Consider the following 24,502-nt stretch of genomic DNA (forward strand, 5'->3'; position numbering starts at 1 on the left):
CTCTAGTGGGGGGCTCGGGGGGCAGCGCCCCCCGGACCAAATTTTTTTGGGGCCTTGTATAATTTTTTTATTTTCTTTCCCTCTTTTAACTATCAAAAAAGAGGGAAAGAAAACAACGATTTGTAGTATTGTCGAGCTTTCCTACAGTGATTTGTAGTATTTTCGGGTCTCCAATAAGCCCCACAGTGATTTATAGTGTTATTCGGTCTTCTAACAACGATTTGTAGTGTTTTTGGGTCTCTAATGAGCCCAACAACGATTTGTAGTGTCACTACAACAAAGCAGTAGATTAGCGACGACCACATTCCGTCGCAAATCCGTCGCTAACCATGTTAGCGACGGATTAGCGACAACGCGGCGACAGTATGCTTACGTCGCGAATATTTCGACGCTAACTGGCGACGGAATAATTCCGTCGCCAAGTCCGTCGCTAATTGCGACGGAATAACGAGCGCTATATTTCGTCGCCAATCCGCCGGTACTAAACAACGACCAGGCGTGGCGACGGATTTAATTCCGTCGCTAAGCCGTCGCTAGATTAATATGAATAGCGACGGAATCATCCGTCGCTAATCCGTCGCAAAAATGAAAAAAAATCAAAAAAAAATTTATTTAAAAATTAATTACCGAGAACTGTACAATTTATATTTCCTGTACAATTTATATTTCCTGTAAATAAAAAACAAACCACACAAAAAAATTCATATAACAAGTATCTATAATAATTAATCGTTCCACCTTAAAACTAAGAAGTTTAATTATTTACAATTCAACAATTACAATTAGGAAAAATAAAAAAAAATAGAACTTCTTCAACACAGTCCTCTAATCATCGCCAAGATTTTGTGCGTCTTCTTGTTCATTGTCTTTATCTGTCCCTTCAGCTCCACTACCCTGATTATCGCTAGCAGCCTACACAAGAAAAGAACAGTCAGTATTGATAAACAAAATATAATGAAATAAATTACACACTATATGTGATTCTATCATGTGCTCATGTGTGATCTAAGGCAATAAAAAAACTCTATATGTGATTCTATCATGCTCATATGTGTGCTAAGGCAGTCAAAAAATTGAATATGTGATTATAGCATGTTCATATGTGTTCTAAGGCATATAAAAAAACTCTATATGTGATTCTACCATGCTCAGATGTGCTTTAAGGCAGGCAAAAAACTATATATGTGATTCGATCATGCTCGTATGTGTGCTAAGGCAGTAAAAAAATTGAATATGTGAATATAGCATGCTCATATATGCTCTAAGGCAGGCAAAGCCAAAAATTTTATATGTGATTCTATCATAAATGATATATAACATGTTCATATGTGTTCTAAGGCAGTTAAAAAACTCTATATGTTATTATAGCATGCTCATATGTGGGCTAAGGCTGTCAAAAAACAGAATATGTGATTATAATATGCTCATATGTGTTCTTAGGCAGTAAAAAAACTGAATATGTGATTATAGCATGCTTATGTGTTCTAATGCAATCAAAAAAACTTTATATGTGATTCTATCATGCTCATATGTGCTTTAAGACAGACACAAAGTTAAATATATATATATATATATATATGTGATTCTATCATGCTCATATGTGTGCTAAGGCAGTCAAAAAATTGAATATGTGATTATAGCATGTTCATATGTGTTCTAAGGCATATAAAAAAACTCTATATGTGATTCTACCATGCTCAGATGTGCTTTAAGGCAGGCAAAAAACTATATATGTGATTCGATCATGCTCGTATGTGTGCTAAGGCAGTAAAAAAATTGAATATGTGAATATAGCATGCTCATATGTGCTCTAAGGCAGGCAAAACAACTTTATATGTGATTCTATCATGCTCATATGTGTGCTAAGGCAGTAAAAAAATTGAATATGTGATTATAGCATGTTCATATGTGTTCTAAGGCATCTAGAAAAACTCTATATGTGATTCTACCATGCTCAGATGTGCTTTAAGACAGTCAAAAAAACTATATATGTGATTATACCTGAGAGGGACCTGGAATCGAAGATCCCCTATCCTGAACAGCGGCCTTGATCTCATTTCGGAGAAAGGGGGCGACGGTGTATTGGAAGTAGTTATTCAGTGATTCATTAATGATCTCGCGTACATCATCACCGGAAAGAATAGTCGGCTGCTTGGAGCTTATGTCGGCGCAAGAAGTCGGTGAGCCGTAACTGGAAGAACCAATAACTGGTGAAGTGTTCATATTACTCCCAAACCCGAACACGCGACCTTTTTTGGGTTCACCTGCTGCAGTCACCCATGCTGTAGGATCAAATGATGGATGCTGAGTAGCGTCTTCGCCATATCGCTCTACCATCTGTTGCTCATATGCCTCCTACAAAATAATGTTTAAAGTATTCATTAATAATTAATGATAACATTATGATGACTTGCATATATATTGCAATGATTATTAATAGAATTAATACATACCGTTGTCGTTCTCGCCTTCTCTGATACGAAGACTCCCGTGGTCTTCCGTTTATGTGTTTCTACAAACACATCCTTATATGGTACACTGCCTCCTTTTTCTGCTTCCTGCGAAGTTAAATGACAAAAGATTTAGTACACAAATTTGTAATAATACTTATAAAATTAATATTATATATTGATGAGTTACCATTTTCTTTAGGTGGCTCCCAAATGTCTTAGATCCACCTGTGTGTAGATGGGCTTCGGGCATCTTCGATCGATTTTGTGAAGCCTTCGCAGAGCGATTTTTAAATGCATCTCCCGCCCACATATCGCGCATTTCATCCCAGTAATCTCTCCTGATAGTAATAGGACCATGGCCCTTCCACAGTAATGGATCATCTACTACGCCAGATGCTTTTTTTGCTGCAGTCTTCATAGTGTGCAGCATGTCTGCAAATCGATTGACAGCCACCTTCTGCCACACCTTCCTTGCATCATTTTCTTCCACCGTAGTTGCAAAGCGATTCGAAGCCTACAAATATTTTCAGAAAGTTAGTAGACATTGCTTAAATAAATTAAATATGAAACACATTAACTATGAGGAACAACTGTATACCATGAATGAGGACCACAATCTGTCTAACACCTCATTTGGGTACTCTTTCCATTGAGCAACTGGTCCTGGTAGATGTTGAAGAAGTGAATTCCTAATCTCCCGTACTACTTCTTGTGGCTCAAACCTCGTGCTGCACATGAATTGTTACACAGTAAATACTAATATAAAATATTTAAAAGATATGCAATAATTGAAAACAAAATACTTACGGTCGATTATCGATATACACTATTCGAATGAGTCTTCTTGTGCCAGCCTGAGAAGACCCTGTTTCCTGTGTTGGCTGTTGACTTGTGCGATCAACTGGTGTAGGTGGGTCGTGTACAGGCGCAACATCATCTGTAAAAAAATACACACCAAGTTCTCAGAATGTGCATTTGAACTAATCAAGCATCTAATTAGTTATATGATATACCTATCACAGAAGCCCGTGAAGATGAAGGTTGAGCCTGGCTACTGCTGGATGAGCGACCACTATAACCTCCACGAACCATATTCTAACAAATAACATATGTCATACAATACATTCAAATAATTCACATCAAGTATTACAATGCATTCAAGTCATTCACATCAAGCATTGCAATGCATTCAAATAATTCAAATCATTGACATCAAGTATTGCACTAATTCAAATCATTCGTTAATTGCATAAATTATAATACATTCAGATAATTGAAATCATTCACATCAAGTATTACAATGCATTCGAATCATTCGTATCAAGTATTACAATATATTGAAATAAAATTTTTAATCATTCACACCAAGTATTGCAATACAACTCACATCAAGTATTACAATGCATTTAAATAGAGGTTTGTAGTATAAGATTTTGCTCACTAGCTTGAGAATTCTTCCTCGTCACTAGTTTGACTTTCTTCTTCTTCTTCTTCTTCTTCTTCTTCTTCTTCTTCTTCTTCTTCTTCTTCTTCTTCATTGTTTGCCCATCCACTTGGTACATCATTTGGATCACATTCCTCTATGAATGTTTCATCAGCCAATGCAGATATGACATGCATATCATGCGCAACATCGTGACCATAAGCGAAGTCACAGACATCATCTGATTGATAGTAATCACTGTCTTCAGCTAACTCATCTTCCTGTAACTGATCATACTCGGGGTATAGTTTGGATTTCACCTTACAAACTGCCCACCATTCATTTATATCTGACTTTTTTATACTCGGATATGAAGTATAATAAACTTGTTGAGCTTGCGAGGCTAATATGAATGGTTCATATGTTCCAAACCTGGATTTATGATTCACCTCCATAATGCCTGAAGCTTTGTCGAGTCTTGTTGCAGTTGGATCAAACCAATGACACTTGAATACCGTAACCCTGTTATTCATGCCTAAGTAAGTCAACTCCATTATTTCCTCTATAACACCGTAGTAATCATGTTCATTTTCACCGTAGCTGCTACCCTTGACACACACGCCACTATTTATCGTTGATTTGTTTATACCATAGTCTTTTGTATGGAATCGATAACCATTTACGATATACCCGTTGTAGCATTGCACAACTTTGGTCGGACCATTTTCTAAATCACATATTCCTTGATCTTTAACATCACCATGGCGAACCTACGCACAGACATAAACAATTATTGTGATCACGATCAATTAAGTAACTTAGTGTTGTTTATAAGTACAAAATTTATGTTAGCTTCTTTACCAACTGTTTCAACCACTCCACAAACTTAGTTTCACGTTCTTTTTGTACTTCTGCATTAGTGAGATGTGAAACTTTGTTTTGCAACTCCAGATCAAATCGTCTGCAAACCACAAATACTTATATTACCGAGCCATGTATCCACATATAGAACATAAAAGGATTTATAATTGAGTTGCATATACATATACTTACGCGATGTATGGGTCGATCGCTGAACAATTAAAAAGAATATAGATGTGTGCTGCATCTTGCTCTCGATCTGTCAATAGCCTTGATCGGCAACTACCAAATGCATGCCCAAGTCGTTGAAATATCGACAGCTTGTCAGCTACAGTTACTTGTTCTCCATCATCGTTACGGGGCGGGCATGTGTAACGTGTTGAAATATGAGGTTCGAAGTACATAGATGAGAAATTTGAAATCTCTTCTAAAGTGTACGCCTCACAAATAGAGCCTTCTACTCTTGCTTTATTATGAACCTTTTTTTTTAGGTCGAACATGCATCTGACAAGAATATACATTTCAAATTTTAAATATCTGTCATTAAAGAGACAAATATAAAAAAACATATACCTTTCAAATGGGTACATCCATCGATATTGCACAGGGCCACCAACCCTTAGTTCATATGGCAAATGTATGATCAAATGTTCCATAACATCGAAAAATGCTGGCGTAAATATCTTTTCTAACAGACAAACAGTGGTGATGACAGAGTCCTCGAGATTCTTTACATCTGATACAATGACCTCCGATGCGCACAATGTTCTGAAAAATCCGCTCAACTCAGACAATACCCCCCATATTGGTTTGTCTAACATATCATGGAATGCTAGGGGTATCAATCGTTGCATAAAGATATGACAATCATGGCTCTTCAACCCATATAACTGTCCATCGTCAATCTTCACAGCCCGAGCAATGTTAGAGACATATCCATCTGGAAATCTCAGTTGTCTCAACCATTGACATACATGTTTTATTTGATCAGGTCCGAGCACGTACTTCGCCTTTGGTTTCAGTACTTTGCCATTATACTCTTTGAGTTCCAATTCTGGTCTTTTACATATTAATTTTAAATCCATACGGGCCTTCGGATTATCCTTCGTTTTTCCTTTAATATTCATTACTGTATTGAACACATTATCAAACACATTTTTCTCTACATGCATCACATCCAAATTATGTCGTATCAATAGGGTCGGCCAATACGGTAGTTCCCAAAAAATAGATTTTTTCGTCCAATTGTGTTCCTTCCCAAATCCACGGAAGGGTGTAGGACTGCGGGCATCTGTTAATACATCTGGAAAGTATCGCAATCTTCTTAAAATCTCTATGCCAGACAATCTTGAGGATGGACCTTCCATTTCATTTATGCCTGCTGTAAATGCATTCTTTTGACGTCAGAACGGATGATCGCTGGGTAGAAATCGACGATGGCAATCAAACCAGCAAGGCTTCCTTCCATGCCTCAATCTAAAAGCTTTGGAATCCTCCATGCAGTACGGACAAGCCAACCTTCCATGTGTGCTCCAACCAGATAACATACCATATGCAGGGAAGTCACTGATTGTCCATAGAACAGCGGCCTTCATGTTGAAATTTTGTTTTTTGTGGGCATCATACGTGGTAACACCATCATCCCACAATACTTTTAATTCATCAATCAATGGCCTTAGATATACATCAAGATTTTGGCCAGGTGAGGTCGGACCAGGGATCAACAGAGACAAGAAAAGATTTGGACGTTTCATACACAAGCTTGGTGGAAGGTTGTATGGAGTTACAAATACTGGCCAGCATGAGTATGGAGTTGATCTACCCCCAAATGGATTAAATCCATCTGTACATAGACCGAGTCTAACATTTCGCACTTCCATTGCGAAGTTCTGATGAGTACGATCAAAGTGCTTCCAAGCTTCAGCGTCAACAGGATGCGTGATCTTGTTTTCATCGTGTTGAACTTTATTTGCATGCCATCTCATGTGTTTAGCTGTCTTTGAAGACATATACAATCGCTGCAATCTAGGAGTGATAGGAAAGTAGCGGAGCGACTTGTATGAAACTTCCTTTGATCTCGTGCTACCATTGCCTCTTGTCTTTGGCTTGAACCGAGGATGCCCACATGACGGGCATGATATGTCATTTTCCTGCTCCTTGAAATACAACATGCAGTGATTTGGACAAGCATCAATCTTTTTGTAACCCATACCTAGAGCGTTGACCATAACTTTCGCACGATAGAAATTTTTGTGGCAATTTCTCATCTTTAGGCAACATACTCTTCACAATCATGCACAAACGGTCAAAACATGATTGACTCAAATTATACTCGGACTTCAAATTCATTAGTTGAAGAACTGCAGACAAGATAGTGTGACTCTCACAACCGTTCCAAAGTGGCTCATCAGCATCTTTAAGTAAATCATAAAATCTACTAGCTGCATCGTTTGGTGATTCTTCATCTACGGCAGTTCTTACATCACTAGAACTCATAGCAGAACCCAGTTCTGTTCCTGCAGCATCAAATATCAAATTCGTATATGGATTATCGTGCACCACATTCACCCGTGCATCAAAATCGTTTCTAAATTCTTCTTCATGAAACGTCTAGTTCTGATAATCACTCACAAAACCCTTCCTGTATAGGTGATGTCTAACGCCATGAGGTTCTACAAATCGATTATTCTTACAAATCTTGCAGGGACACCTAATCCGACCTATGGGATCTACCGTACTGACACTCGCCGTTGCAAATTCAATAAAACTATCGACACCATCCATATATTCATGCGATAACTCATTGTCCACTATCCTACGGTACATCCATTCACGGTTTGCAGTCATTCTGTCGTATGATGTTATGAATAGTATCCTAACGAATTAAGAAAAAAACAATCAGAATGCTACGATGAAGAAAATATCAAATTTATCATGCAATATACTATGTCAAACAATAACAAGAATTTTGATGCATGCATTGATAACTTAATATTTTCATGTGCAAACTATTAATGACATGATACAATCATTTGAAGCATGCTTTTATTATAAAATTTCACATGGAAGTCAAAATCAAATTGAAAGTAACTACATGCAAGCATGGATACAATTACATCAAACATTGCAATATATCATAATCATTCATATCAAATAAATGGCAAACATGTACCTGCAGCAAACACACTTCAATATCTCACTAACTACTACCATGCTTAGCATGGACTCCGTACTCCAAAAATAAGAACACTTCCATATTTCTACATTAAAATCATGCTCAGCATGATCTCCGAACTCCAACAAAGCAGTCCTAGATATCAACAACTAAGTGAGTGTGTGAATAATAAAGTGCTGCATTCAATAAATTAAATAACATGTGATACGTTTGCATCACTTACTCACCACGGGTATTTTACCCGATTTGCATTGTTTTTGTCATTTACTTACCACAGGTGGCCGAGCACGAGTTGGTTTCGTTGAAAAATCGGCACAAAAACAAAACAAATTAAGTAACAAACTAACTAATCATGAAACAAGATGAAACACTAACTAAAAAAATTAAAACAAATTAAAACAACTCTAACTAATTGAAAGAAGAGAAAAGAAAAATAGTATATATGTTAAGCCAAATCTAACTAGAAGATGCTAATTTAATAAACCAGCTATAACATGTTGAACCAGTCGACTAACATAAAGTCATAGACAATTTCTAATCTGAACTACTTAGCAAAGGAATAGTAAATCAATCAATTAGTTTACTAGAAAAGATGTGAACTCCGTTTAACCACCACTATCATAAAGAATTCAAATAGCCCTAATCTAACTAACTGATTGTGAGAACATTAAATACCAATCTATCTAAGAAAAATATAATTATAAAAGACTAATAGATTGAAATACTCTAACTAACCAGATTTCAAGAAAACAAATTGAAGTAAAACTAACTACCAGTAGACATTAACAAACTAACAAATTGACAAAAATTTATGAACTACTCTAACTAGAACAAACTAACAAATTGATAAAAATTTATGAAATACTCTAACTAACCACAGTTGATTAAATCTCAACCTAGCCAGTTGATTTCGATTTGAATTTTTTTTTTATAATTAAATTTTTTTTTGAATTTTAAATCTCAACCTAGCCAGTTAAACCACCTGCCTTTCCGGCAGGGAAGGGGGTTAAACCCCCTGCCGGAAAGGCAGTTCCGGCATGGGGGGTTGACCCCCTGCCGTGCCTTTACGGCAGGGGGGGTCGACACCCTGCGTTTTCGGCAGGGGGTCGACCCCCCATGCCTTTCCGGCAGGGGGTCGACCCCCCCTGCCGGAAACGCAGGGGGTCGACCCCCCTGCCGGAAAGCACGGGGAGCGGCGGTTGGCGAGGTCGCCGGTTGCCGGCGCAGTCGACAGCAGAGAGGGGGAGACCTGGAGCGAAGCTCGGGGGCCACTCGGTCGCCGGAACTCAGAGCGGAGGTGAAGAGGTGGCTGCAGGGAGGATCATCGGTCGTCGGCGGCTGAGGACGCCGGTTGCGAGTCGCCGGCGAAGGGGAGACAACACCTCCCGGCAGCAGCCACAGGGAGGAACAGCAGGGAGGAGGAAGAGGTCGGCGGCGGGTCGCCGGTGCTCGGGGTCCCTGGCGCAGCCGCTAGCCAAGCAGGGAGGTCGGCAGCGAGGATCGTCGGCGAGGATCGTCGGCGAGGCGGCGGCGGCCGGACGGTGGCGAGAGCCGACGGGCGGCGGGAGGGAGAGGGCGGCGGGCGGGAGCAATACAGCGAAACAGGAAAAAGAGAAAGAGGGATGGGATTAGGGATTTACGCGATATTTAGCGACGGCTTAGCGACGGAAACATTCTGTCGCTACGCCATCGCTAAATCAAAATACAAAAACCGCGACGGAATATATTCTGTCGCTACTCCATCGCTAATTAGCGACGGATTAGCGACGACAGAGTTCCCTCTCTAAATCCATCGCTAAAATGGTGTTCTTGTAATAAAAAGTAAAAAAAAAAAATTTAGTCGCTAATCCGTCGCTAAGTAGCGACAGATTAGCGATAAAATTTGTTTCCTCGCTAATCTGTCGCGAATTAGCGACAGATTCTATCTCTAGCTAATCTGTCGCTAATTAGCGACGGAAAAAATCCGTCGCTAATTTCCGTCGCTAATTAACATATTTCTTGTAGTGTGTTGTCCAAACTTTTAACAGCGATTTGTAGTATTATCGGGCCTTTCTACAACGATTTGTAGTGTTTTCAGGTCTTCAACGAGCCTCACATCGATTTATAGTGTTATTCGGTCTTCCAACAACGATTTGTAGTGTCTTCCACAAATCACTATAGCGATTTATAGTATTTTTGGGTCTCCATCGAGCCTCACAGCGATTTATAGTGTTGTTGGATCTCACTATAGTGATTTATAATGTCTTCCGCAAATCACTATGGCGATTTGTAGTGTTATTTAGTAAGCAAATCGCTGTAAATCGCTACCCGAAAACACTACACTGTAGGAAAACCCAACAATACTACAAATCGTTGTTGGAAGACCGGACAACACTATAAATCGTTGTGGAGCTCATTGAAGACCCGAAAACACTACAAATCGTTGTAGAAAGGCTCGACAATACTACAAATCGTTGTTGGAAGACCGGACAACACTATAAATCACTGTGGGGCTCGTTGGAGACCCGACAACACTAAAAATCGTTGTAGGGGAGTCATTGAAAAAATCATGGGTAAGAAACAGAAAAAAAATAGAAAAATCGTGGAAAGGGGTGTTACGAAAACCTCGAACAAGAAACAACTGAAAGAAACATGAGCCACACGATTAAACAAAACACTTTATTACTCTTTTTCGATAGTTAAAAGAAGAAAATAAAATAAAAAAATTATACAAGGCCCCAAAAAAAATTGGTCCGGGGGGCGCTGCCCCTCAGGACCCGCGCTGGGGGAGAGCCCCTGAACCCCCCCTCCTGTAAGGGCAAAAACTCTAAATCAAGCTCTACAACTCATCAAGTTGAATTATGCTACCCACGCTAGAATAAGCGCCCAAACCCCCCTCCCGTAAGGGCAAAAACTATGATTCAAGCTCCACAACTCATCAAGTTGAACGATGCTACAGTCAGTGTGCAGGTCAATCAGTGTTTGATGGAGCAATGTAGGATCGTCTGCTGGATGTGCACAGAAGTATAAAGAGAAGAGAGAGAGAGTGAGAGGGTTGATGTTCATGGCCTTCTCCAGGGAGAACTCTTTGTCTCCCTTGATTTCTTTTCTAGAGAGAGAGAGAGGGTTTTACAGTGTTTTACGGGGAAGGAAGAAGAAGAAGAAGACGATGAAAAGTTCAAACAGACATTTTTGATGGCTCAGGTTCATTTCGCCAGATGACCATCGGATCGCCGGCTCACCATCGTTTCGTTGGATCACCATCGGCGAAACGATTAAGGTTTGTTTCGTTGTGTAGACTTTGAAGAGTCAACATCATCCTTGACTTTCTGGATGGAGGACATGTTTGTCCTTTTTTTGAACCGTTTGTTTTTTCTTTTTTGAATGAAGGGCATTTTTGTTATTTTATCAAACCATCGTTTTATGAAAAAAATAGCAAGAAAGGGTACTTAAGTCTTTGCAACCACACCAGACTTCAATGCTAAGTGATGTCAACATACACAAGAATACGAGCCTCATGTGCTTGTATACGTGGTGCTCATTCAGACCCCCGAACACAGACTTGGGATTCGGTGAATCATCGGGGGAGAACATACACCACCCTCCCTAGGGGAAGTACCTGTGGAGTTTTACAGTGCAGAAATCAATTTAGGTCCACTGTCAATGTCACACCTCTTGGCTCGGAATGAGGCGTCTAAATAGTAATGGTTGTTTCTTTATGCTATATCCGAAAAAAGAAAAGAAAAAAGAAATAAAAGTTTATCATGAGCACACCCATTGCATGAGCCTTACTCAAAGATAATATAGTGAATAGGGTTTATAATATGATAACAAAGTTACTTAAGCTTGTGATTCATGTTGATAATGGATAAATTTGTCCACCCCACACATACGTATATAGTGTGTGCATGCAAAAAAGTCTTTTGTAATGGCCCACAAGGGCTTCGCTCATCTGGTAGGGGCGACTTGTGAATCTCACCAAGTTGACAAGGTGTCAAGTTTGAAACCAACTAATGACCGTGTCCCTTGCTGCAAGGTCGAAGATGGGTGTACTCCTCCGTCAGCAAAGGAAACTTTAATGGTTTTACCAACCAGAGGTCAGCTAATGTACAGCAGGTGATTGGGTTTTTTCCTTGGATTGTCTAAACAAATAGGTTTTTTTTAATGATATTACAATCAACTAATAAAAAAAAAGGTAAAATAATTAGAGAAGCAAAGTGGGTTAATCAATAGGTGGCCATATTTTTCCATGTCCTTTTTTTCTTTTTTTTTAAAGGCAAGCTGGGCTCAGGCAGACCCCCACCAGTTACACATATCATTGGGTTTTGAACTTCAACGTCCCAACGCATGGTAATGTGCACTAACAGCTCCTACCAAACAAGGGGAGCTTCCTTTTCTTTTTTGTGAAAGGCAAGCTGTGATTAAGCAGATCCCTACCAGAACGATACCATGGGATTTGAACTGGCAATGTCCTAACACAAGGAGATGTGCACTAGCTGCTCCTGCAGGAGCCCCCGTTGGTAAGCGGAGCCTCCATTTCCTTTTTGTTAAGGCATATTTTGAAAATATTGTTGTTTTTTAAATGTATTAGGTTTTTTATATAAAGATAATTCATTATCATATCAAAATAGTTCAGTAAAACAGTGCTGTGCTGGAGCAAGCCATGAGATATCACTTGCTGCAACAGGAAGAAAAACAAGCATACGAACAACATACAAACAGATCGGATACAGTCAATCCCTTTACATTCAATTCCTGTAGTTAACTTTGCTGCAGAAACATTGAGCTACCACCATCAGAATAAACGTCAAACCAGCTGCCCACCAAAACGCAGATCAAGTTCCAGGTCAGAGGCCTATTGCAGCGTCTAAGGCTTGCATATCCACGTGTGATCGTAGGTCAGCGTTATGAAGCCTCAAGGCCCCCTTGCCAATAGGCGTGGCAAAACCTGACACGACCCACCAACCCTCTTCTTAGGCAGGTTCGGGTTTGGCTTAAACGGGTTCGTGTTATAAACGGGTCGACCCACCTAACCCATTTATTAAATGGGTCAGGTTCGTGTTAGGGGTATGCCAATCCGGCTGACCCGTTTAATAAATGGGTTAGGCGGGCGGATCAACCTGTTTACCCGAACCCGACCCGTGAACCCGCCCGCCAACCCGTTTACCTGACCCGACCTGCCAACCCGACCCGCCAACCCGTTTATTAAACGGGTTAACCGGGTCGTGTCGGGTTACCCGTTTAATAAATGGGTCGGGTTCGTGTTGAGGTATGCTGACCTGCCAACCCACTGACATGACCCACCAACCCCACCCGATTGCCACCCCTACTTGCCAGTACGTTGTTCCCCATCCTAGTGCAGATTCGAACCAGGCCACTTGAGCTGCAAACCTTCCAGCAGCTACCAATGAACAGCCTACAACAGTGATAACATGGATGTGTGCTTGTCCCTAAAACGATTTTGGGGGATAGAGAGAGAGCGACCCAACTTGATTAGTATTAGGGAGAGGAGAGGGCATGTATATTGACCCCCTCACATGCCCCTCTCATCTCTCTTTTTATTCTCGGCCTTGCTATAATTAGACGCGAAAAGAAGTGGACTATTTGGAGAGTTTGGTTATTTAGAGTGTGGTGGTTCATATGGATGGCCAGAAATGATGCTACTTTTCGAGATGTCCCGTTCAACCTTAACCGTTTGACTCATAGGGTCTTGGCTGATGTGTATGTTATCTTACGCATATATCTCAAAGACCTGCCTCTGCCACCAACCGATCCTCATCTAGATGTTTGTGGTCCTTGATGAGTTTTATGTTTTGTGTTCGAGTTTTTTGTGTTTTTTTTTTGTGTAAATGGTGTTTTCATGTTTTGCTGTTGTGTTTGTACTTGTGGGACTCAATGCTTTGTTGAGTTTCACTTTTAGGTAATGTTGATCGTCTTTCGACTCTCTCTTTATTCTCTCTCTCTTTCAAACCCTTTTCACACTTAATTTTTTTTTTTAGGTTTTTGTGCCTTTATTATTCCTCTTCACTCACACCCTACAAAGAACATGGTTTGAGGTGGAAGTTATTGTCATTAGAGTTGCAGTATGAAAGTTGTAGAGTTGAAGCCATATTACACCTATCAATTTCGGTGTTTCATCTATTCTACAAAAATTTGAGGTAGGATTTCATTAGACTTGTGTGTGCGTAACACCAATGTTACATATGCATGCCATATTCAATTTCATATATGTATTTTTAGTAATGTCAGACCTAGATACATGTTTGGGCCGATATCTCATGGTTTTAAATTGCTACAATCCTTCGAATAGGTTTTTACCAAAATTGTTTTTGGAAAAAAACTTTAAATCACATTTGTTCTTCGTAAAAGGCTTGTTCAATATTTTTAAATCATGATGGTTGTGTATTTGATGTGATCAGCATGTGTAAATCCTATTTAAATTTATATTTATAATAAAATCAAAATAAAACTTGAAAAAAAATAAATGAACCTGAATAACGAAAATCATTTTTGGGGATTTAGGGTTTCTTTTTAAAAAAATCAGGTTTCAAGGCTTTATTGCTATTATGTTTCATATTATGATTCATGTACTGTATGATCTGAACCATATTCATGTTAGATGCATGATTTACGTAGGGATAAAATTAAATATCATAAATAAATTCATGTAGGTCGTACCGATTAGGCTTTATGGAAGCATTTTTTGAAAAAATATGATTTATATGATTTTATTTATAATTTATATTTAATTAATTCATAATCAGCCTATAATTTGTTTATTTTGTTAGATCTGATATACATATTCATGATTTGTATTTGATTCAAAATTTAATTCTATTTTTTTAATTTGTATTTCGGTGTACGAGTACTTGTTTAAAAAAAAACTATTTCTGGTGTGTTTCATAATCGTTTTCATGTATTAGATTAATTCATATATAGCATAAAATTATGTTGATGAATGTCAAAACTGATATTGATCATATTATGATAAATCAAACCATGAAAATCATGTTTATGTAGTTTATTTTATAGAAAATATTAATTATACATGGTTTTTGGTGTAAATACCATGTCATATTTTCATAAGCTCAAACACTTTTCAAGAACTTTATCATACACTCAAACAATTTAGCCAAAAAAATTTATATTTTAGAAGAATATTTTAGACTCACTGAGAAATTCTTAAAAGAAAATTTGACAACGTTCAATTTTGGATGAGAATATACGACCTCCGGAAGCCATAACAGAATTTTTATTCTGACAAAATTTTTTGTATGTGATTGCACTATCTTGTTAATTTTTTTCTCTTAGTATGTTTTATGGTTATATCTAAAAATTTTGTATATGTTAGATTTCATATTGATAAACTTTCAATAAAAAATTAACGTATAGATTTGTTACAGTATGTGAGTAAAAATTCATAAAAGTTAGTTCTTAAACCTAACAGTTTCTGAAGCACATCCTTCCAAGAACCCGAACAAGCTGCACTACATGAATTTTAATTCATAGTTGGGATGTAGTTCGAAATGATCTCTATGAAAGCTTGTTTCAGACATGTCCATCTAGCTACAGTAATTTTTACAAAAAAAAAATCCTTCTATAAAATTGTTGGATTAATACTTCTTTAGAATGACTGAATCAGACAGATTTGTTCAATGAATAGAAAACTAGTCTCGGTAAATTATTTATTTCTCTCTCATTTTGACTCCGATTGAAACCAAGTTTACGACTATGTTTATTTAACACATTTGTATATTTACTGTAAAATTTTAAGTTTTTTACTCAATGTAATATGATCATTACAAAATTTATACCAACTGATAAAATTCAGTTCTTGAAGTTTCAAGTTGAAACTCTTGTGATACAAGTGTCTGGGTTCTAAAAGAAGACCACTTGGACTAGTTCTTGATCCTTTTAGTTTGGTTCATGTCTCATATGAAGACCCTTTTGTGACCTAGTTACACCAACCATTGAAGGATTGGTTCTTCATTATACACTCATTTGGATATTCTTTAGATCATACCTCATAAGTGCTAGTCGATGTACGTCTTATAAAAGTTTCAATAGTTTGTTGTTTCTTACGAGTGAAGCATAATTAAAAAAAAATTGCAAGCGAGATCTAAACTTGAGAGCAAGAATTTTCCAACCTAAGAAGAATGATGCAGGAGTGGAGCAAAGCACACCAGGTCAAAAAAAAGTCCAATCAGATTCATTTTTATAGTTTGGATATTGTAATTTGTTTTGGGTCTAGTAATGAGTATCAGATCTATGTAATGAATGCAAACCTCAAATTGGTAATTTATTAGAATTAGGTTGCTTTTTTAATTTGTGTCTATCAAAATAGGAAACATAAGCTTATAAGGATTAGATTCTCTTTATCTATAAATAGGTGAAAGATCTATAGGATTAGGCATAGACTTCTCATAATTGAGAAATTTGTCTTTTAGTTTTTTTTTTTTTTTTTTCAAATTAATTTTGAGTCATTTTCAATTATTTTTTGTATTTTTCTTTAATTTTTTGCTTTTTCTTAGATAAATTGCTATAATTTTTTTTTGTAAATTCAATTTTGGATTTCCATCACCTATATAGATAAACATGAAACTAACCGCTATTTGGTACAAAGCTAGTAGTACTAGCCTCCTAGCCTAATTTAGGGGTGTCAACGGTCGGGTATGGCCTCATCCCTCTAATAGGATCCAGGTTGGTAATAAAGAGGGTAAGATTACGAATTCCCATAGGGTCCAATTAGTAAACAATGCCATGTATGGTTTATGAAACTTTATACCAAACCCTGGTCTAACCAGAGTTTTAATTAAGATTCACAAATTTTCAATGTATAAAATATAAAAAGATATTATTTAATCAAATATAAATTGGGACTCTTTTATATAATCTTTATAGGACTTGAGTACGATTTTTTTTATACTAGGTCTGAATGAGAGGCCAGCCTTTTTTTTTTCGCCACGAAGCTGCAGAAATTAAGGCTTCCTCTTTTTACAAGTCATTTAATCATCTAAATACCAGTGAGCATTGAGCTTGCAATGTCCCATCTGATGGTGACAAGTACTAATTTCAATGTTGTACCTACCCGGGCCCATTGGTCCTGACCAAGTTAAAGTATAGGGGTTTGGTTCACATCAGATAAAACCAGACTTGGATCAGATTTTTGGGTATGGTATCGGTTCTAGACTTGGGTTTAATTTGGGTCTACTATAAGAAACCCTATAAGAACTACATGAACCAGACCCGAACTATACCCAGTAAAATAATATTTTTTATCTTTTTTATGTAGGTCTTAATCGAAACTCGAGTCGGGCCCAGGCCTTGTGTAAAGTTTCACAAACAATACTCAGGTCCATTTTATTAATCAGACCTTCGGCTCTGGACTCGGGTCTTAATTGGGTCTTCTTATTTGTTACCATACCTGAATCTTATAGGGTTTGATCCAGGTTGGTACAGGTAGACCCGACCCATTGATTCCCCTAAGTTAAAGGGATGTCATATGTTTATGGGTAGGGGTGGCAATAGTGTCGGGTTGGCGGGTCAGCATACCTCAACCCGAACCTGACCTGTTTATTAAACAGGTCGGCTGTGGCAAACACAAACCTGACCCGTTTAATAAACGGGTAACCCGGCACGACCCGCCAACCCATTTAATAAATGGGTTGGGTCGGGTAAACGGCTTCTCAAGTTCGCGGGTCAGGTTGGTGGGTCGGGTTGGCGGGTTGATGGGTCGGGTTGGCGGGTCGGGTTGGCAGTCGGGTTGGAGGGTTGACCCACCCGCCTAACCCGTTTATTAAACGGGTCAGGCGGGTTGGCATACCCCTAACACAAACCCGATCCGTTTAATAAACGGGTTAGGCGGGTTGACCCGTTTATTAAACGGGTTCATTTTTTCCAAACCCGAACCCGCCAAAGAGGCCGGTTGGCGGGTCGTGTCAGGTTTTGCCACCCCTATTTATGGGCAACTCTTACCACAAAGTCTAAGTTGAGTGTCCTTTTTAGTGGGGGTATGGAACTCAAGGGCACAAAAAAATATTAAAAAAAAAGAAACTGGTTTATTTCACCTTTTTTTTTTATATAATCAAGTTGGGATTAGGCGGGCCCTACGGGAACAACAGCCGCCCCATGTGGGGGAGGGATTCGGTTATGGGCCCTCCGCTTGACACAGGACCCGGCTTACCACATGGTATACCACCTCGTTGGTTTCTTCCACCCTTTTATTTAGCCCACGCAATGCATTTGGAATACAGCACGATGATGATGATGATGACTGATGAATGAGGTCCCATGAGTGTTGTCAGTATCCGATACGTATCATATCACCAAAAATTCAACATGATGTTGACCTGAATCAATTATCTTTTAATAAACATAAAAAAAATAGCTTAAAATAAATTTTTAGTATTATTTTAATAGCTTTAACATGTGTCAGACACAATGATATTTGTAATTATTTTTTTGGCTGATTCAAAACGATTCACGTATGGGCTGATTTGGGTTGATTCACCCAAATTGTTGGCCAAACGATACAGGTCCGAATCCGATACTGACAACATTGGGTCCCATCGAGCTTAAATTCGAAACGGTGCCTGAATCCAGACTCACCTGGATCCATTAAACAGATCCGTTGACACCTTACCCTAATTGGTGCACCTCTACTGTACATAGTCTATGTGGGTTTTCCTGACCAACTGAAAAGATGGATATTGGATAACAACTGTATGACTGCAATGCCACCTTCCTTCCTCCTAACTGTGAACATCCCATTCATTACATCCACAGTTGACTCATTCCAAATGCATGTCATCGACAGTACTGTACTAACTTCCCTCTCTCATTTATGAGTAAACACCTTGACAGATGGACAGCTATATCCGAAACTTTTTTTTTCTTTCTTTTGACTGGTCTTTGTGGATTAATTAAACCTTCTAGAGATCATTGCTGGCATGATCGAAAAGACTATTATTTTTAAAATTAATTGTATTTTTTAAAACCGTTGGGATATTTTTGAGGTTGAAAATAGTATGAGATTTTCTTCTAATCAAGGGTCCTGTGCCAAGCTGAAGGCCAGAGAAAAAAAAGGCTAGCTTTACTCTTACCATGTATTTTGAAAATGTTATTACTTTTAAGGGTGTGTTTTAGTATTTTAATTAGAAGATTATATATATATATATATATATATATATATATATATATATATATATATATATATGAGAGTAATGTTTTATTAATGGCACTGTTACATGCAAACTAGTTTGGATATCCTATGCACAAGTTGTTTTGATCCAAACTGGCCACATAGATGGATTCAATATATTCCAAAATAGTAGAAAACTAGCTTTTGGATCATGTTTCTTTTATTATAAAATATAATTTTATTACTCGAGAAAGTATTACACATGGTACGCCATTGATTTTTTAAGCTAAACATGTATATCACATCCCAAAGGTTGGTTTCATGAAAATTAAAAAAAACAAAAACAAAAAGTGTTTGTAGGCAATGGTGACAATAACAAATAAAACACACACACACACACACATATATATATATATATATATATATATATATATATATATATATATATATATAAGAAAAAGAGAGAAAAGGAGAATGTCCAACGAAAAGAAGGTCCATAATCTACAACCAATGATGAAATGATGGATCTGTTTCTCTAAAGTGTTTTCATTAATTAAACATTATGTATTTGTTAGTTATAACATTTTTTTGTATATTTACACCAAGAAACCACCATCAGGATCAGAGACCTAGCCACCCTAGCTTTGCCTGTTGTATTTACTATCGTAGTGATAAATCTCGTGAAAATATTGCGAGAAATTACCTGAAAGTTAAAAATGGTAATTTCTTGTGAGTTTTTTGTTAAAAACATAAATATTTTATTTTAAGCATCACATTTATGTTTTTATCAACTATCTATTGTTAAAATCTAATTTTTTAATATTTTAAATTTTATTGATTTATAAAAATGTATTTTTATTGTCGACATTTTGCCAAAAAATGCTAGATTTATAATTTTTTTATTTTTTGTGAGTTTTTGCCTGATGAGATTTTGCTGTTTTTTTAGCTCTTGTCACTATGCTTACAATCAATGTCCCCTTGCCCTAGGGAGTCGCCAAGCTTCGGCTTACACAAGGAAGATTTGAACCTAAGACCACATGCCTAGTGGCCTAAGCCCCATCCCGCTGTGCCAAACCCCTTTGGGGCATATTTGTTATTTATAACAAGAAATACGTTTTATGAAATATGAAAATTTGATGGCTGACAACCATCCGGGGCTCCGCTGGTTTGGTAGGGGCTGTTAGTTTTCATGACCATGTGTTGGGACGTTGCAAGTTCAAAACCCAATAGTAACTGGTGGAGGTCTGCCTAACCCCAGCTTGCCTGTAAAAAAAATTGATGGCTAGCAATTTGGAATACTTTACAAAGTATTGTGGGCCGTCGATTTTTTGTGCTTTAAGAAACACTTAACCCCAAGCTTAGAGAGAGAGAGAGAGAGAGAGGTTCTCATTGTCTTTTCCATCAAGTAACTGGCATGGATAATCGCAACTATTGAAAATATGAGAGTGCGTGTGTAATTTAAACATGAAGAATATTTGAGTTGAAATCGACAGCATGAATCATGGAAATTAATTATATTGGTTGAAAAAGAGTAACTCGTTTATTAAAATAGTAATCACATAGAGTTAACTGAATAAAATAGTATTTTTTAATGATTTAAATGTAATACTTGTTAATATCAACTTAACGTCATCGAGAGTCGAGCTAATAATACACAAATACAAACAATCTTTTGGTGGGCTTATTTTAAGGGTATTGATTTGGTGACAACGAATGATGTAAAAAAATTCAAAGCAAACCACTTGGGTGCTGCCATCTGGTCAAGATTATTTACAAATTCATGCTCAATGGTACAAATTCATGCTCAAGATATTGGTTTGTGGCCAATCCAGCCGAATGTTGTCAAAAAAACCCTAAATGTATCACGGTCATTGATACACACAAGTATAGCTCTCTCTCTCTCTCGTGAGTAGGTTTTAGAAAGTTTGAAAATGGATGATATATAATTTTTATAAATATTTAAGCTAATGTTTTCATAAAAAAACATAATTCAAATGTCTTTTTCTAGCAAATTAACAACCCCAAAACCTTCGTTCACTCATGGTAAGCTCCTAATATTGGTTGGTATATATATATGAAAATGGGTCTGTGCTAAACCCATTTGATTTTAAACTGCGTGCTAAATGAGTTTTTTGGGCTGATCAGGTGCTTTTTTTTGCCGTTCTTGCTCCATAAATGTGTTGGGCATGATCAATTTACTAAGAATCCACATTTGGATCATGTGTTTTCAATGAAAAAATGATGTTTGGAGTCTAAAAAATTTACAAAAATTTTGGACTATTGATTTTTTGAAGTTTATAAAAGCTGCTCAATGTGTTGGAATCAAACGCTTCAAGAGCTCATCCTTATAAAATCAAGTACATAGATCACATATGTAATGTTAGAATTTAAAAATAAAATAAAAAAGCCAGACAAACCCATTTAGCACTAAATGTCTTTAGCATGGACCCATTACTCTCTCTCTCTCTATATATATATATATATAATACAATACTAATGAAGGTAAGAAACAAATGATTAGAAATAACTTTTTTCTTCATTTTTTTTTTATTTTTTGTAGTTCACATGTACCAGATGTGATGGATATAGTTTGTTTAATAGAAAACTTGTCTTGAATCATGTGATTATGGTAAATAATTATGTTTTTAAAGGGGTAAAAAATCAATGGCCTATAATGTGCAAAAATTTCATAACTCAAAAGATCATCTTTTTACATCAAGAAAATGCGATCCAAGGCTTGATCCTTAGCAAACAAACCATGCTGAACACGTTCAAGTGGTTAGATTGAGTTGATACTAACTTGCACCTATAATTTCTAGCTGATTAGTTCCATACCTTCATTAGTATCCAATATTTGCCCTATATATATATATATATATATATATATATATATATATATATATATATATATATATATATATATATATATATTAAATGTCTGTGCATTGGACATTCCATGGATCTAAGTAGGTCCAGACCTGACTCTGAGCTGCAAGTACCAAGTCCTTATCTGGGCCTGACAGAACCTACCATACGAAAAACTATAACTGGTTCGTATAAAGCTTACATAAAGACGACCGAAACCATTATGATAAACTAATATTCTTTTATGTGTTGTATGTTGAAAAACTGTGCATCATAATAAAAACTCTGGTTGGACTGGTCATAAGTAATCCCTCCCCTCATCTCCATATACGAATCAGACCTCATAGGACTAACCCAAATTCTTAAGCAGACCTCTTTATTTATTACCAAATCCCAATCTTATCGGATCCAGTACGGACTGAGATCAGGTCATACCCGACCCATTGATGACAGCATAACTAATAATGCTTATGGAGACAGCAAGACTCCATTTTCTTGTACAAAAGAAAACAGTGGGAGAAGGGCAGACAGGACTTTGCAGATCCCTATTGCCAGCTGTCGACCAAACCCACTATGGTCATTGGTCAGGGGAATCACAGCATTTATTCGGACCCTTGACTTTATTTGATGCTTTCGGACCTTGGGTACTCAAAAACACGTCACCCGTTTGGGTCTGCACCCACCAATATTAAACACAAAAAATTAAAAAAGAGATTTTCCTGTGAATTCAATTTCCCACATTCCAATGTGCATGCCTTGCTTTGTGCAAAGCACGAAAAGATGCCTACGAATCCGATGAGTTCTAAAAATATACCGCGTATCAATCACAACATCAAACACTAGCAAAAGTTAACTTCTTGACATGAAAAGTCACAGAATGCTCAATACTTTCCAAAACCAAACTTGATCCTCCACGCCAACCTAAACTTGGAATTTGGAATCACTTTCTCATAAAATGAGTCAGTCATAAAGAGGGTCGGGTTAGAAAAAGAGTCCGATTAAAATATAGAACTGGGTACTGCTAGAGTAAAAATCACGCCACACAAGCGCACAAGTGTTAACGTGGTTCGACCAAGATGGTCTACGCCCCATGATCCGAAGTATTTCTCTATCTCTCGATAAGTTTTAATAAAAAATGAGACGATTTTTCTAAACACATTATCTTTCAGGATTATCTTTATCAAAGATTACAATAGTTCATATCGCCGACCCCAATTGTTTTGGGATGGCCCAAAATGATTTTCTTTTTCGGTTCATATCGCCGACCCCAATTGTTTTGGGTTCATATCTGAACCTATGACACATGATTGCGATTCCAGGCAAGATTCCTTCAGGATCATAAGTTCATTTAGTCTTAGCTCTATTGTAAAATTCTGGATTCTTAATCACAATGTTTCCATTTAGATTTTTCAACAAAAAGAAAAGAACATTATTTTGCCGCATATGAACTAACCACATCTGGTTCATGTAATCTTTATAAGACCCAGATAGAGTTTTTCTTATGACAGACTCGATTGGATCCAAGTCCAAACTTGGTACCAGCACCTCAAAGTCAGATATGAGTTCGAACTCACTCAGGTCTAAACCAGATCCGACCCATTTAGACGCAGTGAAAAGAATGCACTGTCAGAAACGAGACAGAGCTCACCACACTTGAAACAGGCAGCTTTATATGAAAGTAGCATCGCATGCTGAACCTGGGGAATCATTTTCCCGCATGGTGTAGGGCTTTCGTGTGAATTCAGTTTCGTAAGGGTTGGCTTTCATGTGGCTGAAACAAATGCTTGCAAGTGGTCTTAGTGTTTGGTTATGAGAAGAGGTGAACATTGGGTTGGACCGACCTGACCTGACCCTTAGGGCCTGGCTAGCCTGGCCGCAACCTTGACCATCTAGAAACCCAACCCAATCCTTATCAAGTTTGGATTTGATCCGAACCGTCATGACTCAGAGTGTGATCTGGTCTGGTTATTCCTTTTATATCCAATTACTACTAGACCAGGTGGATCCGTCTCTACTGAAATGTTTTTCTCAGTCGTATCCAACCCGCCTATTTATTATTAGGGCTGAGCTAGGCTTTAGTCTTTTTGGTGGCAACAGCAACTCGACCTAGTTCACTCCTGTGAGTCTTAATTATGGGCAGACCACATGAGTGAATGATCTAAAAAAAAAAAGCCAGAATCTGAGTCTGGATCTCAACCAAATCGGACATAGTAGAGTTGCATCATGATCTAAAACATACATGAATTTGAAAGGGGTGGGAAATCAAGAAAGGGATGAAAAACAATGGTTTTATATGTAAAAGATGCAAATGAAATTGCACTAGATCTGGATCCAAACATAAGTTTGACAAAAAACATTGATCTGAATCAGGAAACCATGACCATATAATGAACCTCATTTGAGTACACATTAGTAAGTCAGATTTGGATAAAAGGTCTGACCTGATGCACTCCATTTGCACTCCTACTAGGACTTGGTTGGCCCTCACTTATACTCTACAACCATGGTGCATTTTACCAATGGGGGTTCCGCTTGTTTGGTAGGAGCAGCTAGTTCACATCACCTTGTGTTGGGTCGTTGCAGGTTCAAGACCCAATGGTATGGTT

General features: G+C 37.6%; 1 long non-coding RNA gene across 1 annotated transcript; it reads right to left on the reverse strand.

The window, feature by feature from the left end:
• Window positions 1–700: 700 nt before the first annotated feature.
• On the reverse strand, window positions 701–3,391 carry LOC149812940 (uncharacterized). Its single transcript, XR_016428339.1, has 2 exons — window positions 3,261–3,391; window positions 701–912 (listed from the first exon to the last, which is right to left on the reverse strand). It is a non-coding gene; the product is annotated as an uncharacterized LOC149812940 (long non-coding RNA).
• Between the last annotated feature and the right edge of the window lie 21,111 nt (window positions 3,392–24,502).

This window comes from Nuphar pumila, chromosome 16 (assembly GCF_984573655.1).
Source record: "Nuphar pumila chromosome 16, dmNupPumi1.hap1.1, whole genome shotgun sequence".
NCBI classification, from domain to species: domain Eukaryota; kingdom Viridiplantae; phylum Streptophyta; class Magnoliopsida; order Nymphaeales; family Nymphaeaceae; genus Nuphar; species Nuphar pumila.